We start from the raw sequence: 18,910 nt of genomic DNA on the forward strand, positions 1-18,910 counted from the left end.
TCTCTCATTTTGCCTCATCACAGGAACAAATAGTTCACATATAGTTCAGGCACAAGAACATCCTACAACGAAAAGTCCTGGAGCTAGACAGAGGAGATCATGACCACTTATGTGGGAAAAGACCTCCACAGACAACCAGACCAATGTGCTTCTTATCAACAGTGCTAACTCATCCTTAACTTATAAAAGCTTTTATCCTCTAACACAACTAATTCCATATCTGCTGTTATGAAGACACTAGTGAGGCCCAGTGAACCTCCTAGTAGAGTACAGTGCTGGAGTCCTTCAATTCCACCTCCATTTCTAAAGAGGAAACTATTGAACACTCAAAGTATGTACCAGCAAGACTTTCACCTGGTCCCTCTACGAACTCAGAGACTTTCAGCTCTAAATTAGATTTGGGACCACAATCTGGTGAACTCCTCACTGTATATCTCTTCAGCTGATCAAGGAAGAAGCACTTCAAATCTCTGACACAAAGTGCAATGCCAAGGACCTGCTCAGCCCAAGGAAGATCATTCCATGGTCTTAACCATTAATTAACATCAAAATGCACACAGAGGTACAAGAATAGCAGGCAGGTTGGTTAGAGGCAGTTGATAAAATGGATCAAAGGATGGAAGAGTCAACCATGTTAAATATACCATGCTGACTCCAACATGCATGTGTCTGATTGTTTCCATTAGAGATTGGCAACTGCCATAAACAAGCAAGGCCCAGCATATTCAGTGTCCGCCAGATATGTGCCCAAATCTGCACTCCATTGAGGTAGCAATAGGTACTCAGCATAAATGCAAGGCAAAAGGTGAACATGGGAACTCGCCTTCCTCTTAGATAGTTAAGATGGTGCCAGCAGGCATCCATACAGAGGAGGAGCCTTTCAAGATTCCAAGAAGCTTCCGTTTATGTCATTCAACAGGTAAAGTATCTTACATATTTGCAAACATAAATATACTCAAACTCTTGAAATGTGTGCTCCTAAGTCTTTGTTGTTGTCAGACCTAGTGAAGTCACACCAATGAGAAAGATGAACAGTCTCTTCAGTCATTCCAAGGATGAAAAATGTTGCAATGGCCAACCATTGCTCATCTCTCACAAGCAACCAATTTATTGACTGCAGATAGCATCAGACAACACATATCCTTGAATCATGAGGTTAATAATTGCAGCTAAGGCATTGCACTTTAACGTGAACAACATTGAGGCTGAAAGCAATATGCATGAATAGTGTTAGGGCTGCCTGCACACATTTCCCATACACACCCACCTTGTAAGTGACAGCATACAGTCAGTGATAATTCCATTTATCCCTATAGTCAAAGGTTCAATCTATTTATTAGCTTTTAAAAGGTGCCTTTTCAGTTGATGAGCTCTGCACTTCAGTGTTAGTGTGCTCCCAAAATAACTTGGTTCCAATCTATAGTGCCCTGCACCTGGAGAAAGCCACTCATGGAGGAGAACTTACTGCCTGGACTGTTTACCTCTCCTCATCATAAACGAAAGATATTAACAGGTGTGCTCTGGATAAAATGGCATCAGTGACATCCTGGATACATTTGTGCAGTAAGGGATAACACACAGGTTCCAGTTGCTTCTTGAAATTTAAAGGAACTTTAAACCTTAATATCCACAAGGTTGCTCTTCAGGGTAAAATATATATTTTAGATATATTTGGGAGCATAGGAAACTAGGAACAGAATAAACCATCCAGACTATCAAAACTGCTCTGCCATTTAATGAAATCATGATCAAACACTTCAATGTCCTTTACATACGCTATCTCCATAATCCTTTGTGAATTTATGATCAGAAATCTATCAATCGCTATGTTAAACAGCAGTGAAGTCAGAGCAGCTACAGTCTTCTGAGGTAAAGAATTTCAAAGATTTAGTACTCTGAGTAAAAACAAATTCTCCTCATCTTGGTCCTAAATGGCAATCCTATTTTCAATTGTGTCCCCTGATACTAGACTCCCTAACCAGGGAAACACCTCATCTGCATCTTCCTTGTCCCTTTTAAATATTTTATAGTTTTCAATGACATCAACTCTCAGTCTTCAAAACTCTGGGGAATACAGGTTCAGTTTATCTATTTTCTCTTCATAGGGCAGTCCTGTCATCCCAGGAATAAATCTGCTGAACATTCATTGCACTCCCTCTATGGTTGTAATACTAGTCCTGAGCTAATGAGGCCAAAACTGTACACACGACTCCAAGTACGTTCTAACCAAGTTTCTACACCAGTGATGCAAGACTTTACTACTCCTGTATTTTGCAATTAATGCTAACATTCCATTAACCTTCCTAATAGTTTGCTGCATCTGGATGTTAACCTTCAGTGACTTATTGACAAGGATACCTAGGTCTCTTTGTGCATCTACCTACTACAACTTAAGAAATTCCATCTGTCACATTTTAGCCCACTTGCTAAGCCCATCCAAGTCCTCCTGAAGCTGCATTACAACTTCCTCACAATACACATTTCTACTTAGCATTGTATCATCCACAAATTTGGAAATATTACATTTGGTCCTCACTTCCAAATAATTGATATGTGTTGTGAACAGCTGGTACCCAGCTATAGATCTTTGTGATACTCCACTAGTCACAGACTATCAATGTGAAAATGATATATTTATTCATACTGTTTTATGACCAATTCTCAATAAGACCATATCAACCAGTTGAAAAACCAAAAATTACAGATGCTGGAAATCAGAAACAAAAATAGAAATTGCTCGAAAAACTCAGCAAGTCTGGCAGCATGTGTGGAAAGAAAGCAGAATTAATTTTTCAGGTCCAGTAACGATTCTTCAGAATAGAGTGACAACAAAAGTAACGACAGTGAACAAGGAAAGAGATTAGGACAGAAATCCTGTCGGAGACAGGAGTAAAATTTCAAGGGAAGCATACCTTGAAGAGTTGTGGCAGTGAATTAAAAGTTGAACAAAAAAAACCCCAAAAGAATTGGATGCTAGAAATCAGAAACAAAAACTGCTCTGAAGAAGGGTCACTGGACCCAAAATGTTAATTCTGTTTTCTCTCTGCAGATGCTGCCACACCTTTGCTGTTGTCAGACCTAGTGAAGTCACACCAATGAGAAAGATGAACAGTCTCTTCAGTCATTCCAAGGATGAAAAATGTTGCAGCATTTTCAGTTTTTCCAGGTTTTCCAGCATTTTCAGTTTTCATTTCAACTAGCTTTGAAGTGCAATAGCTCATTTTTCCTTTTGTATGTAATAAACTTTGGTATTTTCAGTTAAAAATACATTGGCAGCCTCCTGTGTATATGTTCAGTGACTGACGACCATGATAGACAAATTACAAAAATAAAAGGTCAAGCCAGTAATACTACCAGCTGGAACAGTGGAGAAAGGGGTAAGGTGCCAGGCAAGACGGGAATAAGATCACATGTAAGTTGGTGACATTGTAGATTGACAGGTGAGCCAAGGGGCAAATAGATGAGGAGTATGCTGGCAGTTTGGTAGAGGGATACAGGTGGCAATTAAATGATTGAGAGGATACAAGGAGTCGGGTTATCAGGATTGTCAAATGGTGGGTGGATGGGTTGGCTGTTGGGGAGATTAGGTGTCTGGGGGTGTTGGGAGGAAAAGGCCATTGTCTGTTTATAGAGAGCAAGAAGTTAAAGTAGGTTTTGATTCCTCAATTAATTAACACTTAACTAATTTTTAATTCCTCTATCTTTTCATGGCTAATTATTCAGGAAGTAAGCTGGAACCCTCTGAAGTCGATAATTCCAACTCCAAATCAATATTAGGGACTTTTACAGACAGTTCCAGATACCAAGTAATTACCGAGCAGAAGTTTAAATTGTCTGGGATAACTACTGCATAGCTAGTGCAGCAGGGCCTTTGAGAAGTCCTGATGTGCAGTTTTTAGCATATTCTCTGTTTCTAATATCCATAGACCAGAAATTGAGGGCCATTATGAATTTAATGCAAAAGCACTGTACTAATTTTTCCATCAACTTTAAAATTGTGAGAAGGACCAAACAGGTTGCTCATTTGCTTTTATCCGTTTTTCACTGCAGAAATATCAACTTAATCTTCCTCTTTTAACTTCTACTCTATTCCTTAGCAATGTAACCTCATAGACACGTAGATGTTTACAGGCCAAAAGATTAAGGGGAGTTGAGGATTATCAGATCAGACTGAAAAGGCCATTTGGACCTTTGTGTACACTGGTCAACAAAGATCTGACTACACAAATCACATTTTTCTAGCTCTTGCCCCTTAGCCCTGGAGGTTATGGCAATGCAGGTGAAGAAAATCCAAATATTGCCTCAATGTTTGAGTTTCTGACTCAACCACTTGTTCAGGTAGTGAGGTCTACGGTCCCCAACACCCTTTGAGTGAAAAGATTTCTCCTCAGTTCTCCTTGTAGCCTTCTACATCTTATCTAAACATTATGTCCCATGGTTATTGACCCCTCTCCTGATGGAAAAGGTGCCTTCCTATCCACTTTATCCATAACCCTCATAACCTTACAAACTTCTTTCAGGTCCCTTCTCAATTTTTGCTACTCCAAGGAAAACAACCCCAGCCTATGCAATCATTCCTCACAGCCCAGACCTTCCAGCTAAGCTGCATCCAGGTAAATCTCCATTACAACTCTTCAGTACAATCATATCCTTCCTATGATGTGACGATCAATAATGCATGCAGTACTCCAGTGTGGCCTAGTAGCATTTTATACAATTCCGGAATAACCTCTCTGCTCTTCTATTCTCTGCCTCAGCTAATAAATGCAAGTATCCAATATGCCTTTCTACCCACCTTATCTATTTGCCCTTCTACCTTTAAAGATCTATGGATATGCATAGCAATGATCTTGATCTTCAGTACTTTCCAGGATCTTATCATTTACAGCTTAATCCCTTGACTGTTAGCCCTCTCCTACACTTCTTCAGGTTGAATTCTATTTGCTGCTACACTGCCCACCTGATCAGTCTATTGATATCCATCTACAATTTCTGGCTCTCCTCTCACCATTTACCATCTTATAGATATCCATTTCATTCATTCATAAACTTCTTGATCAAAACAATGTGCCAAATCATTACCGTACAACACAAACAACAAGGGCCCCAGCACCAGGTCATGCAGAACCCCACTGGAAACACACTTCTAAACATACAAACATTTCTTTAACATCACAATGTGCCTTCTGTTTCTCTGCCAATTTTGGATCTAACATGTCACTTTGCATGGGGTCCCATGGGTTCCTACATACTTGACCAGTCTACCTTATCCAAAACTTTGCTAAAGATCATGTAGACCAAATCAAATGCACTATCCTGATCAACAGTCCTAGTTACCTCCCTAAAAAAATTCAATCAAATTTGTCAAACATGACTTTGACTTAACAAATTCATGCCTCTCCAATGAGAATATAATCTTGTCTCTCTAAATTCTTTCGAATAATTTCCCCATCACCGAGGCTAGTTTGACTGTTGTGTAATTTCCTGTTTATCCTTTCCTTTCTTCTATAATAATGAGACGAGGTTATCCACCCATTTCTTCAGAATAGGCAAACACTAAGCTGATTATAGATTCATCCACAATATCTCAGAATCAGAGATGTCCTAGATGTTTCTCCTATTCCAGCAGAGTAACTTCAAATTAAGTATAGCAGAAACTTTGATAGCTGAACAGGTGCAGCTGCAAGGAACTTCTTGACTAAGATTTTGATTTTGATCAACATGTTATATTAAACTCCCTAATTTGGCACTTTGCTCTCATATTATTTATTTATCTGCATTGAACTATATCTGCCACCTACTAGTCATTTGGCCCTTACAACTCAAGCATTTTGCTATGTGTGATTGGAGTTCTTCCAAGCTGTTTAACTTCTATGTATTCCAGACGAGGTTGGAATATTCTTTGAGATGCTGCCTCAATTTTGCATTAACCCTAAATTAGAACATGAAGGCCCGTTATTACCAGTTTTACAGTTTTGGATCATAATAGTATCATAGATCATTTCAGTTCTGATAAATCAAATAACTTTAACTCCATACCCTTTGAGAATGACTATCCCTGTATCGAGGCTTAGCCACGATTTTGATAACAGAAAAGTGAAGAGCAAACACTGCTTTGTCATTGCTTTTAATTACTGGTTTTGAAAGAGCTCAAGATAGACTAGGGTTGGTTTCCTTGGAAGTGAAGGTTGAAAGGGGAGTTGATAGATTTTTTAAAGATTATAAGGGGCAGATTTAGATTAGATAGGGTGGATATGGAGGCACTTTTTCCATTAATAGAATCAAAACAAGGGGTCATAGATTTAAGGTAAGAGATAGAAGACTATGAAGAGGGTTGAGAAAGAATTTTTTTCTATCCAATCAATGGTGGGAGTTTAGAACTCACTGCCTGAAAAGGTGATTAAGTCAGAAACTCGTTTAACATATAAACATTTTGGGGAGTGTGACCATAAATGTGTAAGTTGGGGGTCCCGGGGGAGGTCAATTTCAATATCATTAGACAGGATCTAGGAGCAACTACTTGCAGGGAAGTCTACATTTGGAATCAGGAGTCTTTTAAAAGTAGTATAGTGGGAATTCAGGGCAAATATGTTCCTCTAAGAGTGAAGGACCAGGGCAGCAAATCCAAGGAACCCTGGGCATCAAGGGATAGAGAGTTTCATAAAGGAAAAGATGGAAGCATATGTTAGGTACAGAGCAGTGAAGGCCCCTCAAAAGTATAGAGAGAGTAGGAGTCACTTAAAAAAAAGTTAGGAGGTCAAAGAAGAGCCATGAAATATCTTTAGTAGATAGGATCAATGACAACCCTAAGATGTTTTAAGTAAATTAATTGTAAGAATACTATGGAAAGAGTGGGGTGCTATTAGAGACAAAAGGGGCAATTTGTGCATGGAGCCACAGGATGTGAGTGAGGACTTAATATTTGTCGTCTGTATTCACAAACAAGAAAGGCAGTGTAGCTGGGATTTTAGTTGGACGGTGAGGTTCTAGAACAAGATCAATAGGAGGAGGTATTAGACTTTTTAGCAGGCATAAAAGATGCATAAATCCCCATTGCCTAATGAGATGTATCCCAGACTATTACAGGAGACAAGGGATGAGATTGCTGGGGCTCTGACGGACAAATTTAATATTTTGCTGGCCACAGGTAAAGCACCAGATGACTGGAGGATAGCTATTGTGGTGGCTTTGTTCAAGAGAAGCAGGGATAGGCCAGGTAATTACAGATTAGTTAGTTTGATGTTAGTGTAGGAAAATTATTGAAAAAAGTTTTGAGGGACAGGATTAATCAACAATTGAAAAGGCAGGGACTGATCAAGGAGAATCAGTACAGATCTGTTAGAGGGAGATCCTGTCTGATTAATTCAGTTGGGTTTTGGAAAGGTGAATAAATATTACTGATGAGGGTAGTGCAGTTGATGTGGTACATGGACTTCATTAAGGCCTTTGACAAGGTCCTAGAACGAAGGCTGATCCAATCAGCAAATTGGCAAGCTGGATCCAAAATTTGCCTGCAAATAGGAGGCAACGGGCAATGGTGGAGGGTTGTTTTTGTGATTGACAACCTGTGACTAGCAGTCTACCACAGGAATTGGGGCTGGGAACCTTGCGGTTTATGTATGCTAACAATTTGGATGTGAACATTAAAGGTAACATTAGTAAGCTTGCAGATGACATGAAAATTGGTGTGCTGTTGTTAGTGAGGAGGATAATCGCAGGCTACAGTCTGATATTGATCAGCTGGTAAATTGAGTACAGAAATAGCCAATGGAATTTAATCCTGAGAAGTACATGGTGATGCATTTTGGAACGGAAGGATAAGCACAATGATTGGTGGGTTGCTAGGGTACCTACAGTACAAAGGTCCTTGCTGTATAAGTCCATAGATTCTTGAAGGTGTCAGCACAAATAGGCAGAATGGTGAAGAAGGTATAAGGGTTGCTGGCCTTCATTAGCTAGTGTACAGAATACAGGAGCAAGAAAGTCTTGTTACAATTTAATAAAACATTGGTTAGGCCACAATGGAATATTGTATGCAGTTCTGGTCACCACACAATCAGAAAGACTGGAGAGGATGCAGAGGAGATTCACCAGGAACTTACTTGTGGTGAGAAGTCTCAGTTATGGAGAGAAACTGCAAAGGCTGGTTCTTAAGTACTTTAGAATTAATCTTCATTGGCTGGGGTCTCAAACACAGTTCCAGGACTTCTGCAAGGTCCCCACTTCAGGCATACAGGAGCTAGGAGCCCCCACTCCAGGCACTGCCGAGCTCAAGGACCTACTGCCACTGAAAGAGTCCATGCTCCGGGCTTACCACAGCCAACAGTCCCACTCTGCCATCACTGCAGCCAATGCCCTACCATCATAATTTGTATGTTCATATGACTCCATCATAAGATCAAAAGTAGTGATGTTCACAATGTTCATTACCATTCATGACTCTTCTGACATCGAAGTAGTCTATGTCCATATGCAGCAAGAGCTGGAGGACATCCAAGCTTGGATTGATTAGTGGTAAATAATGTATGCACCACACAAATGCCAGACAATGACCATCACCAACAAGAAATAATCTAACCATTGTCCCTTTATATAATATGGGATTTCCAGCACTAAATCCCCCATCATCAATATTCAGGGAATACCATTTACCAAAAACTAAACTGGATCTGCCGTATAAATACTGTGGTTAAAACAGCAGGTCAGAGACTAGGAATACTAAGATGAATAGCACCTATCTGCACTCCTCAAAGCCTGTCCATCACTGGAAAAGCACATATCAGGAGTGTGATGGAATACTCTTCACTGGCCTGGATAAGTACTGCTCAATACTCAAAAGTTTGGCAAGGCAAAGCAGCCTACTTGATTGGCACCCCATCTACCACCTCTGATATTCACTCCTTTCACTACCAAAACACATCAAAAACAAAAAACAGAAGTTGCTGGAAAAGCTCAGTGGGTCTGGCATCATCTGTGAACAGAAATCAAAGTGACCCTTCCTCAAAATTCGGCATTGCTCTAAGAGAACGTGCTACATTAGTATCATCCTTTCAGCACTTTGCACAACAAACACCACCGCATGTGGTTCAGTCAAATTCTTAAGGGAGAATCCTTAATCAAATTAAAAAGGTCTGCAGTCAGTCAGGGTGTGTAACCACAGTCAGACAATACAGTGTCTGATCTCAGTCCAGGGGCTTTGACAACATCAGTTGGCCTCTTGGAGGTTCTGCCTCACTACAATCAATGGTGTGGGCCAGAGTCAACTCCTTCAGATCCAGTACAACCAGTCCAGAGATTTTCAGTAAATCAGTTATGGAGTTGACAGAGTTCAGTCAGGGGTCTGGTTAGTCAACAGTTGGGACTGGCCTTTGAAGTGAGTCAGAGGCAGGTGGCATGGTCAGTCCTGGGGGTCTCTCACTGAAAGTCAGGGATTGGAGACAGCATGCTGGAATTTATAAGGGACAATAAATGTGACAATGAGAATCTCAACAAGTAAGGGTAGACAACAATAGGACACAGGTTACTATGGGTGGAGGGGATTGCTAAATGATTATCTCCAGCACCCTGGTTTCAATGGGGAGACAATGCATCATGATGGTTGGCATGGGTAAACTGTCGGACCAGGACTCACAGGGTAATGTTGGGGGTGGGGGGGGGGGAAATACTTAAATAAAATAGTTAGGTGGGAATGGGTGGCAGCTCTGAACTCTTGGGGTTTACAAGGAGTTAAAGGGAGAACGAAACATGAAAACTAGGTAGGGTTCCCTAGATGACCAGATTCCCCTGGATTACTTTGCAAATGCAACCTGTAATGCCCTCTACGCTCATTCATATTACAAATGTGCAAACAGAGAAGGAAACTGACTGTGACCAGATGCAGAGTGAGCAAATTGTTTGTTTTTTCACTGAGCAGGCAGACTCTACTTGTGAGGAGTATGAGGCTCTTCAAGGGTAAACTCTTAAAAAAGCACGAATACAGTACAGATTAAAGACATTTGTAATCATAAGTCCCTGCATGTGAAACAACTATGTGGATACAAACAAAAGCAATTACTGTGGGTGCTAGAAATCTGAAATAAAAACACAAAATTTTGGAGAAACTCAGCAGGTCTGACAACATCTGTGGAGATAGAATCAGAGTTTATGTTTTGAGTCCATTTCTGAAGAAGTCAAACTGCATTTGAATCATTAACTCAGTTTCTCCACAGATTCTGTCCCACCTGCTAAGTTTCTCCATGATCTCCTGTTATTATGTGGGATAGAAATTATGGCCGCAAGTGCACTTGATCATTGGTCATTACAAACTGATCATAGTCATTTCTGTAAAGCAGAAGTAATCACAGGCAACCGTTAAAGTCTCACCTGTGGGACACAATTCACAAAGACAATCCAAGATCTCAGAGGCTGCACAAAGGCCAGCAACTGATTTTCCCTCATCTTGAACTACCTTGCTTGAGTGATGCAAAGGGTGAGGATAGGAAAGGAAGGTTTCAATAGTTTGTAGAGTATAATTTGTGCTAATTATGGCTTTCAAAAAGTCCATTAGGTAAAAGGTCTGTGTAGATGACTCTCCTTGTCCAAATCCTCCATGTTCTACTGTATTCAGGACTATGCGAAGCTGTCAATTGTGTGTGATGCAAATGCTGACCACTCACATTACTAAGAATCTGGTCTGTTTCTGATATTTGCCACAAAAACTCATTAGAACCATGACCATTGGATCCAGATACAGAAGGGGTTATCATCACAATGGCCACAGTGCAAAGGTGCAGAGATACTGAAGACAAACAGATGTGCCAGCAAGCCCAGAACCAGTAGCAACTTCTAGCAGCTGCTAAGCAGCCTCTATATGAAGACATCGCTCCTGAAGGTGTCTTCAGGATGTGAATGTAGTACTGGAGTACCAGAGTCAATCATCATATCGTTGTTTACTCCAGATGAGCGAGATGCATTGTGACCGCAGACGACAGACGTCCAGGTACATTATCGCTCAACTATGTCATCTGCTTGTCCAGGACCTGTGACCTAAAGTGATGAGTAGCCATCAAAGTGAAAACTGTGCTAAATTTTCATGCAACTGGCTACTTCCAAAGATCTAGGGTCTTGTGGGATCTTCCAATCCTCAATCCATTAACATATTAGGTTGTTAACAATGCAATTTGTACACAAAACACCACTTTATCTAATTTTCCTGAGACAAAGTCAGTGCTGCAGGCTAGCAGTAGGTTTTGCCAATATAGCTGGACTCACCAGTTGCAGGCTACTATACACTGTATACAAATTATGTTGAGAGTGCCATATGGCTGACTTCATCAACATTCCATCAATGCACAAGTCACCTGTGATCATCAGTACCACTTTTCAGAAGCAGGTACAAGGTACCATGGGAGCTGCCAAGATACCTATATCCTTGAGAACTTTCATGGGGTTTCTGTTTTGTTTCAAGGGCCAGATGTCTTACCAGGTGGTTACTAGGAGACAAGGGCTAATCCCTGAAACCATGTCTGATGATTCCGTTATGTAATCCAACTGAAGTCCATGGTGAAGCAGACGATAAACTTCCTGAGATGAGGTTTCAATGCTTGAAGCAGTCTGAGGAGGCATTACAGTACAGTCCAAACAAACTGTGCTGCATAAGTGTTGCACACCATGTCCTGCACAACTGAAGTAGGCAAAGAAATGATGTGATGCTAAAGAGCTGGCAGAGTAGCAGCAGTCTTCTGAAGAAGATGAGGTCATTGCATAGGAAAAACATAACCTTCAGCATTATCGGGTAGTGTAATGTCAGATACAGCAAGCTGGATAAGACTTAACTGATACCCAATTTCAATAGATGTGACTTATGCGAAGTGATCATGCATTGACCGCAAATTTGTTGTTGCTGAAAAGTGCAAGCAGTTCATGTTTGTTTTCAGCAGAAGACGTAGTTCTTCTGGTTTGTATTTTTCTTTTTCTTCAACAAAAGTAAACATTTTCAAATGTTGAAGGCAGTTTACCTTACAAGACGTCTCCACTCAGTCAAAAGTGAAACTGAAAGACTCCTCTCAGCTATGGGTATTTCCCTATAGCTTAAAAAGCATGTAATGCTCTCACATTAAACAAAGGAAAAAGTGTTTTTTCTATTTATTCATTTGTGGGATGTGGGTGCCATTGGCTGGCAAGTATTTATTGCCAGTCCCTAGTTGCCCTTGAGAAGGTGGTGGTGAGCTGCCACCTTGAACTGCTGCAGTCCTTCTGTTGCGTGTTGACCCACAATGTCATTAGGGAGAGAATTCCAGGATTTTGACCCAATAACATTGAAGAAATGGATGACATATTTCCAAATCAGAATGGTGAGTGGCTTGGAGGGTAACTTGAAGATGGTGGTGTTCCCATATATTTGTTGCCCTTATCCTTCCAGATGGAAGTGGTCGTGGGTGTGGAAGATGCTGTCTGAGGATCTTTGGTGAATTTCTGCATTGCAGTGTGTGGATAGTACACATTGCTGCTACTGTACATCAGTGGTGGAGGGTGTGGGTGTTTGTGGATGCAGTGCCAATCAAGGCGGGCTTCTTTGGCTGGGATGGTGTGAAGCTGATTGAATGTTGTTGCGGCTGCACTCGTCTAGGCAAGTGGGGAGTATTCCATCACACTCCAGATTCGTGCCTTGTAGATGGTGGACAGAACTTTGGAGAGTCAGGAGGTGTGTTCCTCACCACAGTATTCCTAGCCTCTGACTTGCCGTTGTAGCCATTGTGTTTATGTGATGAGACCACTTGAGTTTCTGGTGAATGAAAACCCCCAGAATGTTGATGTTCTGATCCCAACTGATATCCTTACTGGATAACTCAGATCCCAGTAAGGAATCCAGGCTAATAGATTATATTCTTAGGATCTGCTTTGGCTTGAAAAAAGTGGTCTTTCTTCGAAATATAAACATGCAATGTCTCAGACCTTGCTCTAATAATAAAACAGAAGATGTAACAAAAGAAACTAAGATAAAATAGAATAATGTAAACTACCCACTTTGCAATTGTATTCTAAGATTTTTTTGTAAATATATTTATTAGCAAGAACACTTTTTTGATTTTACAAAAATATAAAAGTTATTGAAAATATAACAAATACCAGTATAATAAAGAAAACTGCAAATTACAATATAACTACTGTCTACTAACTACTAACCTACCCTATAATACAAAACAAAACCCAACTCAAATTCCCAGCTCAGCGAACAGAACCACAACAACGAGCACCCGAACTACAAATCTTCTCACAAACTTTGAACACCCAACACTGTTTAAAACAACACTAATAAATAAGTGAATAATAAAACAAAAACAAACAAAAGAACACACAAAAACACAAAATAGTAATGCTTGGCACAAAGCTCCCAAATAAAAGAATGGGAGTGTTGTATATATACCCGTATTAACTCAGTAGACCCCCCACCAGGGTTAACCATCCTGGTTAAACAAACGCACTAGTTAAGATAGCAGACAAATCTGTATCCAAATAACTCAAAAAGGGCTGCTAAGTGGTATAGACATGATAGAACGAGTGAATCCTTAGAAGAGTATAAAGGCAGTAGGAGTATGCTTAAGAGAGAAATCAGGAGGGCAAAAATGGAACATGAGCTAGCTTTGGCAACAGAGTTAAGGAGAATCCAAAGGGTTTTTACAAATACATTAAGGACAAAAGGATAACTAGGGAGAGAATATGGCCCCTCAAAGATCAGAAAGGTGGCCTTTGTGTAGAGCCGCAGGAGATGGGGCAGATACTAAATGAGTATTTTGCATCAGTATTTACTGTGGAAAAGGATATGGAGAATATAGAACATAGGGAAATAGATGTTGACATCTTGAAAAATGTCCAAATTACAGAGGAGGAAGTGCTGGATGTTTTGAAACGCATAAAAGTGGATAAATCACCAGGTGTACCCGAGAACTCTGTGGGAAGCTAGGGAGTGATTGCTGGGCCTCTTGCTGATATATTTGTATCATCAAGTCATAGGTGAAGTGCCGGAAGATTGGAGGTTGGCTAACGTGGTGCCACTGTTTAAGAAAGGTGGTAAGGACAAGCTAGGGATCTATTGACCAGTGAGTCTGACATCGGTGGTGGGCAAGTTGCTGGAGGGAATCCTGAGGGACAGGATGTACATGTATTTGGAAAGGCAAGGACTGATTAGGGATAGTCAACATGGCTTTATGTATGGGAAATCATGTCTCATAAACTTGATTGGGTTGCTTGAAGAAGTAACAAAGAGGATTGATGAGGGCAGCGCGGTAGATGTGATCTATATGGACTTCAGTAAGGCATTCGACAAGGTTCCCCATGGGAGATTGGTGAGCAAGGTTAGAACTCATGGAATAAAGGGAGAACTCACCATTTGTATACAAAATTGGTGCAAGGTATAAAAGTGGATAAATCCCCGGGACAGAGGGTGGTGGTGGTGGCCTGTGACCAGTGGAGTGCCACAAGGATTGGTGCTGGGTCCACTACTTTTCATCATTTATATAAATGATTTGGATGTGAGCATAAGAGGTACAGTTAGTAAGTTTGCTGATGACACCAAAATTGGAGGTGCACTAGACAGCGATGAAGGTTACCTCAGATTACAACAGGATCTTGATCAGATGGGTCAATGGGCTGAGAAGTGGCAGATGGAATTTAATTCAGATAAACGTGAGGTGCTGCATTTTGGTAAAGTAAATCTTAGCAGGACGTATACACTTAATGGTAAGGTCCTAAGGAGTGTTGCTGAACAAAGAGACCTTGGAGTGCAGGTTCATAGCTCCTTGAAAGTGGAGTCACAGGTGGATAGGATGCTGAAGAAGGCATTTGGTATGCTTTGTTTTATTGGTCAGAGTATTGAGTACAGGAGTTGGGAGGTCATGTCGTGGCTGTACAGGACATTGGTTAGGCCACTGTTGGAATATTGCATGCAATTCTGGTCTCCTTCCTATTGGAAAGGTGTTGTGAAACTTGAAAGGGTTCAGAAAAGATTTACAAGGATGTTGCCAGGGTTGGAGGATTTGAGCTACAGGGTGAGGTTGAATAGGCAAGGGCTGTTTTCCCTGGAGCGTTGGAGACTGAGGGGTGACCTTATAGAGGTTCATAAAATCATGCGGTGCATGGATAGGATAAATAGACAGTCTTTTCCCTGGGGTGGAGGAGTCCAGAACTAGAGGACATAAGTTTAGGGTGAGAGGGGAAAGATATAAAAGAGACCTAAGAGGCAACTATTTCACTCAGAGGGTGGTACGTGTCTGGAATGAGCTGCCAGAAGAAGTGGTGGAGGCTGGTACAATTGCAATAGTTAAAAGGTATCTGGATGAGTATATGAATAGGAAGGGTTTGGAGGGATATGGGCCAGGTGCTGGCAGGTGGGACCACATTGGGCTGGGATAGCTGGTCGGCATGGACGAGTTGGACTGACGGGTCTGTTTCTATGCTGTACATCTCTATGACTCTATTCTTGTAAAAAAAGGTTTGTGTGGCGCACCATGTTTGCAATAAACTCCAAGAGAATGCTCTCCATAATTAATTTCAGCCATCCTAGCAAGCCTGGCAGGTTCTTAGACACCCAATTCAATCGAATATTCTTCCATGCACAGTAAGTAAGAATATTAAGTAGTTTCTACCCATGCCCATCTAAAGACGATAAATCTGGTAGACCTAGGAGGAGAGATATCAGGTCTACTTTAACTTCAGTCCTCAATCCCCTCCCTATCTCTCCTGACACAGCGCTTCAATAAACACAGAGCCTGTGGCATGCCCAGAAGCAATGACTAAAAGTACCTACACTTATTTTACATTTGGGGCACATTGAAGATGCTCCTTTTTTAAACTTGGCCTGACAGTCCGGTGTCAGATGAACCCTGTGCAGAACTTTTAACTGAATAGCGCTTGTTCTCCCATATGTCCTCCCATGTTTCAGAAGAGATCTCCACTCCTAGCTCTTGCTCCCAGACCTCACATAACTGGTTAATATCCTGCCAGGCCCTGCCTCCCAGCAGGTGATAGACGGCATTACCAAGAGAGTGCTTGTGGAACGTAGCAGCAACCTCTCTATATCGGGCTTATAGGGCTTAGTGAGAAGCGTAGTCTTCTTCCGAATGAAATCCTTAACCTGAAAACAACAGAAAAGATCTCTGCTGGGTAGCCCGTATTTGCAATTCAATTGCTCGAAATACATCATAACCTCCCCCTCAAACAAGTCTCCCAAACTGGAAACTCCTCTCGCTGTCCATAGTTTAAACCCGAGTCTATCATCCTTGGTCAGAACCCTGACATACCAACTATGGGCATAAGTGGCGAAGCCTTGGATAAGTAACGCTCACTCTGACGCATTGCCCTCCATGCCTTGACAATACTAATAACAATGAGGTTCCAGCAGTGGTCCATAACTGTCCTTATCTTATCCATCAACAACTGACTAATAAAAGGGCACTTTGCCTGGGAGGCCTCGATATCCAGCCAGATTGAGTTCAGATCGTTACCGACCCAATCGCAGACAAAGGACAGCAGGGAACTCAATTGATACCTCCTGATGTCTGGGAAATCAACTCTTCCCAATCCTTGAGGCAACTGCACTTTAGTAAGTTTGAAGAGGGGCCACCTATGATGCCAGACAAAGGAACTAAACCAACTTGTAAGTTTCCACAGCGTTGACCGTGGAAACATTATAGGGAGCATACGCATGGGATAAAGCAAACAAGGAAGGACATTCATCTTAATGAAGCCTATTCAGCCCAACCTTGAATTTGGAAGAGCCTCCCATCTCTGGAGATCTCACCTAATATTGTCAAGTGAGCAAAGTTAGTCTGAAATAACCGGTCAAACGTGGGGGTAATAAAAATGCCTGGGTATTGGAACCCGGCCCGTGACCACTTTAAAGGGAACCTAGGACCACCTTTAACCACTGGCACTTCCTTGAGGTTCCCCAAAAAGCATTGCCTCCAATTTTGCAAAGTTGATCTTATATCTTGAAATAGCGGAGGAGAAAGTGAGGTCTGCAGATGCTGGAGATCAGAGCTGGAAATGTGTTGCTGGAAAAGCGCAGCAGGTCAGGCAGCATCCAGGGAACAGGAGAATTGACGTTTCGGGCATAAGCCCTTTCCTGAAGAAGGGCTTATGCCCGAAACGTCGATTCTCCTGTTCCCTGGATGCTGCCTGACCTATCTTGAAATAGCCCCAAACAAATTAATGCATTGTATCTGATGGGGCACTGAGATCATCGGGTTGGATAAAAACAGGTGGACATCATTCGCATACAGTGTAATCTCATGTACCCTCGATCGCACTTCCGGAGCAGTTATGTGGACATTCTGACAAATGGCTTCTACCAGCGCCTCTATCACCAATGTAAACAACAATGGTGAAAGGGGGCAGCCTTCGTGACTACCCCTACCAATCCTAAAGTTCCCAGACTTCACCTGGTTGACGACGACCACAGCCAGAGGGTGGCGATATAAAACTTCCACCCACCTAGCAAAGACCCCACCCAACCCAAACAGCTCTAAGACATAAAAGAGGTATGGCCATTCCAATCGGTCAAATGCTTTCTCTGCATCTAAGGAAATCACAAACCCCTGAATTGATTGTTGCTGACATACTTGGACCATATTCAGCAACTTTCTAATATTATTAGAAGACCTACAGCCCCTTATAAAACCTGTCTGGTCCACTTTGACAATATGGGACAACACTTTCTCCAATCTCAGTGCCAGGATCTTAGTCAGAATCTTGAAATCTGAATTTAATAGAGAGATGGGCCTGTATGAGGCACAATCCTCAGGAACCTTCTCCTACTTAAGAATGAGGGAAATATTAGCTTCTGTCAAAGATGGTGGTAAGCATTCAAGCATAGAGGAGTGATTGTACATCTCCAACATTGGCCTGGACAGAATCCCTATAAACTCCTTATAAAACTCACCCAGGAGACCATCAGGGCCAGGCGCTTTCCCACTCTGAAGTTGCCTAGCTGCCTACTATGTTTCCTAAACTGTCAAGAGGGCATAAAGGAGAGAGGCCTGTTCCAAGGTTACCACTGGGAGGTCCAGGTTCTTAAAAAAGGCTTCCATTTTAGCCCACCTGTCCTCACAACCTTCAGATCAATACAATTCAAAGTAAAAACTCTGAAAAGCCTCATTAATCCTTTTGGCATCAAATGTAAGGTACCCGGCTCTGTCTCAGATTGCAGTAATGGATTGGGGAGCACACTTTTTCCAAGTCAGTTACAGTAAATACTTCCCTTGCCTAACCCCATACTCAAACATCCTTTGTCTAGCGAAAGCAAGTTCTTTCTTTGCGGTTTGTGTAAGTATTGAATTAAGGCAGCCCAGAGGGCCGTAATCCGCTGTAGCTTTGTCACAGAAGGCCGTGCAAAATGTGCCGTTTTGGTGGCTTTCAACTGCGTCTCAAGTAGACGTTGCTGTTCCCCCTTCTATTGTTTCTGGCTAGCTGAATAGGAAATAGCTAATCCCCGAGGAAAGACCTTAGCAGTCTCCCATAGCATAGACGGACTACTTGCCTGAGTTGATAGTCAAGAACTCCTGAAACTCCTTCAAAATGTATTCCACAAATTTGGAATCCTTAAGGAGAAAACGATCCAGACACCAGTGCCGCAAACCTAGTCCCTCACTCTTGGCCTTAACCTCCAAATATACCGCGGGGTGATCAGAGATAGCTATATTCCCAATTTTACAACTCAATTGAATCCAGAAGGGTCGAGGGAGCCAGAAAAGGATCAATCCTCATGTGACATTTATGTGAGTTTGAAAAAAAAGGTGAAGTCCCTACAATAGGGTGAAGACATCTCCAAATATCCACCAGCCCCAAATCCTCGCATAAGTCAGCCACCTGCTTGGCCTGTGAAGAAACAGTTGGGGGCCCACTAGGCATCCTGTCCACTGTCCGATCCAAAAGA

Source organism: Chiloscyllium plagiosum, unplaced genomic scaffold (assembly GCF_037043375.1).
Source record: "Chiloscyllium plagiosum isolate Xiang-an unplaced genomic scaffold, Cpla_swu_hap1 HiC_scaffold_2, whole genome shotgun sequence".
In the NCBI taxonomy this organism is placed as follows: Eukaryota; Metazoa; Chordata; class Chondrichthyes; order Orectolobiformes; family Hemiscylliidae; genus Chiloscyllium; species Chiloscyllium plagiosum.